Genomic DNA, 5,894 nt, shown 5'->3' with positions numbered 1-5,894 from the left:
GCTATTGTTAAATTTTCACCGTGAGCATTTATACCACAGAATTAGTGAATGCTACAAATCATAGTCTGATTTATTGTTCTGTTTATTGTCTAGATGTAAGAATGTCATGGAAAAATGTTAATAATGATGCAGATTAAAGCTAAAGCTTTCCTTGCATACATTTTTTTTCAGAAATCTATTTGTTAAATATTTACCAACACTGCCTATATTCATTGCTTTCTTTTGATCCACACATAAACAACCTAATACAAATCTGTTTTATATCAAATTTGAATTATTGCACTAGCTTCTAATTTATATTCTCAATTCCATTCTTTCTCACCCAAAATTTATTTTAGGTTCCTCTGACACATTAATCTCTTCAGAGAATAAATTTAATCCTATCATATCAATACTCAAATTAGACTCTCTATGGCCTGTAAGTTAAATGAGAAATTCCTAAATCTAGCATATAAGATTCTTTGATTTTGTTTAATTTACCTTTCCAATATTACTTTTGTCTAATAAGGAATACAAAAGATAAAAAATGTGGCAGAGTTGATGGAGAATTGGTTTTGAAGACAGGAAGATCTGAATTCAAGTTCAACTTTTGATGGATACTTGCAGTGTTAACTTGGGCAAGTCCCTTAACCTTGAGGTGCTTGAGGAACCTCTTGAAAATTATGTTAGTTGGAGAGGTGTCAGCATTCACCAGGGGCAGGGAATTTCACATGACAATGAAATCAAAGGTCTAAACCCTATCTCTTTTGAAACAAATCTGAGGATGTAGTCAATCTGGGTTATTTATTATTTTTCCAAACAAAGTGCCTCTCCAGTTCTTTTACTATTATAATTCACCTTGCCAGGAATATATTTCTCTTCGATACCTCTCTCTAACAATTATATAATTTGATAGAAATTTCAAGCCTACTAGGTGCTTTCTTGGGCAGCTGACAGCCAGTTCCTTTCGATCTACATGGTAGATTTTGAAGAAATTATAAATTATTGAAAATAATGAGTAAGAATGGAGGCCAAAGAGTAGGAGAAAGGAGCTGGAAGAGGACTAACAGGGAAGGAAGAAAGGAGATAAGGATGACTATATAGAGGAAATGAACAGTGTGTCTGTTAGTCATTGGGTATTTTGTGGAAAAGTTATCAAATGTTGCATCTCAGGGCTGATATTATATTGGGATGGTAGGTTTTTCAGGTCAGGTGAAGGGGAGCAAATTCTGCCAATGGACTACCAAAAAAATTATATGGGTCCTTTATTGATTCTCAAAGAGAGTTGATGGCTATGTTGACAGAAATCTTGGTATATATATATATATATAGATATCTGAATGTCACAGGTACAAGTTCAATTTCCATAAGAATAGAGAAAAATCAAAGAGGATGCAGATATTTATGTAATTTACCAATTATGGCAGTGGAGAAATTCTAAGGAGTGAATCCCTAATATTCATACTTTAAAACCTAGCTTAAACATCACCTCCTCCACAATGGCTTTCTTAGTATTACAACACAAATGGGCCATTCATTCTGCTATCCTATAACCCTGAGTTTACAATGTTCAAGAGCTTATAAGAGTCAAGTTTTGTTTGTTTTTACATCTGAGATATCATTTGGTCTAACCTCCTCATATTCCAAATGAGCAAACAAAGACAGTGGCATTTTTGAGTTAATATCTCTAACCAACAGCAGATCTGGGAGATAAACAAACTTTTTTCCCTTTGTCTTCAGTGCATTCTCCACTATATTATTCTTCCTCCTACCACTTCAATTCCACAACCTTATATCACATTAACCTAGAAGACTAAGGACATGTTTTGAATAAATGTATATTCTTTCATATAGCTGTCATAGTGATTTGCACATAGCGTTCAGTAAATAATTTTTACCAAATAAATGCAAATGAAGAAATGAAGATAAAGTGCATTTCTTTGAGATATATAGGTAGAAAAGAATATTATTTCATTTCATAGTTTAAAAAATTATGAGGTCAAAGTAGCAACACAGCAATGGACTGAGTGAGAAATGAACTCTTCTCCCCTAACTTCCATTTCATTATTTATTAAGAAACTAGCTGAATGTTATTTCACTCAAATCCATTCTAATATTAGTTTTCCATATCATATTATAATGTATGACATTTAACATTTTTTAAGGCGACACAATTGACAGACTAGGTCTATGAAATGATTGGCTTCACTCACTAGCTGTACTGATGGTTGGAAAAACTCATGACATGTTGAGACAGGTCAGAACCTCTACAGCATAATTCAAAGATATAATTCAAAGATATATGAAATAAAGAACTTAAAATCTGGGTTATTCCCAAATATATTCATTTAACTATTCAAATATAATAATGCTTCTGTTTTTTGGCATATCTTAATAGTTTTAAGATCCAATTTATAGGTTCTCTTTTTTTTCATCTTTGTATTCATTGGCATTAATTTCTACCCTTAAGTGCTGATATATGCAATATATCTTTAAAATGGGGAAAAAAGTGCTAACAGAGCAACCAAACCTAGATAGGAATTTACAGAAGTGGGCCAAGACCATTACTGTCATAGGTGCGGTTGCCATGGGCTACATCTTGCCTTGTGAAGTGTGTTCTTGGCTAATAGGAATAGAACTGTCAGGTAAGACCCCAAATTCAGTCCCTCATTGTGCTTGTGATGCTGCACAGCAACTGTAGCTGCTTCATAGCAACCACTGGCACTGATTCAGTTTATGCATATGAGAGGAGAAATGGCAATGAGATTAAGTACATGTCTTTAGTGGTCAATATTCTGACTTGCAACATTAGCAAGTGAAATCTTCAGCAAACATAGGATGGGGAAGCGTATTGGGTTTAGAGGCACTTTACCTATATTTAATGCCAACTTTGACTCTTACTAAGTGACCCTAAGATAAATCATTTAATTTTCTTGTTGGTCTCAGTTTCTTCATCTATAAAATGAAAACTTTGGACTATATAATCTCTAAGGTTCTTTGTGAGGCTGCTGTTCAGTAATTTTAAGATTTAGGGGAGGAATAAAGATGGGACATAAAGGACATGTGGTGACTTGGTCACTGATGTCTTGAAATCCCAACCATTTCTTGATATTTATCAGCAATCTTTTGTTGTTGTTAATCAATACTTTTTCTAGATTATTACAAAGACAGAGGATGGAGAAGGAGTGTATTTCCTCACTATGTCAGTCAATAGAAAGCATGTACCATTGATTTGGAGTGGATCCATCATTTAGTAAATGGCAAAAGAAATGGAGGTATATGATGGTAAAGGAACATTATTATGCTATTAGAATTGACAAACAAGATGATTTCAGGAAAGTCTGGAAAAAACTTAGATAAACTGATGCACAGTGAAGTGAACAGAACCAGGAGAAAGTTGTACAAAGTAACAGAAAAAATATTCAATGGAGAACTCTGAATGACTTAGCTATTGTCAGCAATACAATGATGCAAGGCAATCTCAAAGGATTAATGATGAAGCCTACTATCTGCCTCCAGAAAAAGAAACGATATTGTTTGCATTCAGAATGAAGCATGCTATTTTTCACTTTCATTTTTTTCTTTTATTCAAGTCTTCCTATACAAAATTAATAAGTAGGAAATGGTTTACCTAGTTACACATGTATAATCTATATATTTTGCTTACTGTCTCATGGAGAGAAAGGTGAAGGAGATAGAGAATTTGGGATTCAAAACTTTCAATAAAAACTGTTGGCCCCTTCTTCTGGCGAACATCAGCCCGCATGGTGATCCGGGAAGGGGCCACCGCCGCCGCCATCTCCTCCTCCTCCTCCTCCTCCTCCTCCTCCTCCTCCTCCTCCTCCTCCTCCTCCTCCTCCTCCTCCTCCTCCTCCTTCCCTCCTCCTCCTCCTCCTCCTCCTCCTCCTTCCCCTCCTCCTCCTCCTCCTCCTCCTCCTCCTCCTTCCCCTCCTCCTCCTCCTCCTCCTCCTCCTCCTTCCCCTCCTCCTCCTCCTCCTCCTCCTCCTCCTCCTCCTCCTCCTTCCCCCCCCTCCTCCTCCTCCTCCCCCTCCTCCTCCTCCTCCTCCTTCCCCTCCTCCTCCTCCTCCTCCTCCTCCTCCTCCTCCTCCTCCTCCTCCTCCTCCTTCCCCCCCCCTCCTCCTCCTCCTCCTCCTCCTCCTCCTCCTCCTCCTCCTCCTCCGTCGTTGGGCTGATGCCCTACTCGCGGCCGCCCGCTCCTGGTCTGGGCCCGCGGTGCCTCGTCCCCTCCCCGAGCTGTTCCCGCAGCCGCCGCCGCTGTCTCCTCATTCATCCTCGTGCACCGAAGGCAGCACGGGCTCCAAGATGTCCAACCCAGTGGTCTGCCAGGAAGCCAGTCACGCGGGGAGCTGGTACACAGCCTCAGGTCCTCAACTGAATGCACAATTAGAAGGTTGGCTTTCACAAGTACAGTCCACAAAAAGACCTGCTAGAGCCATTATTGCCCCCCATGCAGGATATACTTACTGTGGGAATTGTGCTGCTCATGCTTACAAACAAGTGGATCCATCTATTACGCGGAGAATATTCATCCTTGGGCCTTCCCATCATTTGCCCCTGTCTCGATGTGCACTTTCCAGTGTGGATATATATAGAACACCTCTGTATGATCTTCGTGTTGATCAAAAGATTTATGGAGAGCTATGGAAGACAGGAATGTTTGAGCACATGTCATTGCAGACAGATGAAGATGAACACAGTATTGAAATGCATTTGCCTTATACTGCTAAAGCCATGGAAAGCCATAAGGATGAGTTTACCATTATTCCTGTATTGGTTGGAGCTCTGAGTGAATCAAAAGAACAGGAATTCGGAAAACTCTTCAGTAAATATCTAGCGGATCCTAATACTCTCTTTGTGGTTTCTTCTGATTTCTGCCATTGGAGTCGAAGGTTCCATTACACTTACAATGATGAATCCCAGGGGGAGATATATACATCCATTGAACATCTAGATAAAATAGGCATGAGTATTATAGAACAACTAGACCCTGTATCTTTTAGCAATTACTTGAAGAAATATCATAACACAATTATGTGGAAGACATCCCATTGGGGTGTTACTAAATGCTATCACAGAGCTCCAGAAGAATGGAATGAATATGAGCTTTTCATTTTTGAATTATGCCCAGTCAAGCCAGTGTATAGAAACTGGCAAGACAGTTCAGTGAGTTATGCAGCTGGAGCACTTACAGTCCACTGAAGCTCTGAATACTCAGGGATACCACCTGCACATACTCATTCTCTAAATAGGGTCCCAGCCTAGCCCTTACAAAGATACAGTTCCTGGTCTTTGGGGATACTGAAACCTCAAATTAATAGAACTTTCTTCTCTTCTTTTCTAGTAGGTGTAGTCCTTCCTTAATTTCAACTCATTATAAAATGCTTTCTTGTTTAGGACAATGGAGGGAAGGAAGACTGGCATCAAAATATTTTATGATCTAAAAAAAGTGATGATGGATATATAAAGATATGGTGGCAAATGGTCCTTCAAATTCAACATGTAAAGCATTTACCATATTCTAAATTTGCATTCTTTGCAGACCTGTGCACATGTATTCAGCTTTCAGAATAGTTTTGCAAATTGTAAACAAACAAAAAAAGTGTGGAAGCTTTTTAATAATGAAAATTGCATTTATACATGATGTGTATTAGAACATAATAAATCTCCAGTATAGTCAACTACTATCCATGTTGTACAACAGATACCTTCTATTTTAGTTGCTAACAAAGGGCTACACAACTCAAAAAAAACTGTTAAAGTATAAAAGGAAAGTGGGATTAAGAGACTAACTTCTCATCTCACTTTACAAAAGAGAAAACCAAGGAATATTGTGTCTTTGCAATATCATAAAGTTTATACATATCAGAGATAAAATTGGAGCCTAATTGGAGCCT

At 38.2% G+C, this 5,894-nt stretch overlaps 1 pseudogene; it reads left to right on the top strand.

Moving 5' to 3' along the window:
* The first annotated feature begins 4,192 nt into the window (after positions 1-4,192).
* LOC141491759 (protein MEMO1-like) lies at positions 4,193-5,426 on the top strand (annotated as a pseudogene).
* The last annotated feature ends 468 nt before the right edge of the window (positions 5,427-5,894 follow it).

Source organism: Macrotis lagotis, chromosome 6 (genome assembly GCF_037893015.1).
Source record: "Macrotis lagotis isolate mMagLag1 chromosome 6, bilby.v1.9.chrom.fasta, whole genome shotgun sequence".
Lineage (NCBI taxonomy): Eukaryota > Metazoa > Chordata > Mammalia > Peramelemorphia > Peramelidae > Macrotis > Macrotis lagotis.
This window is presented reverse-complemented; position numbering and strand designations above follow the sequence as displayed.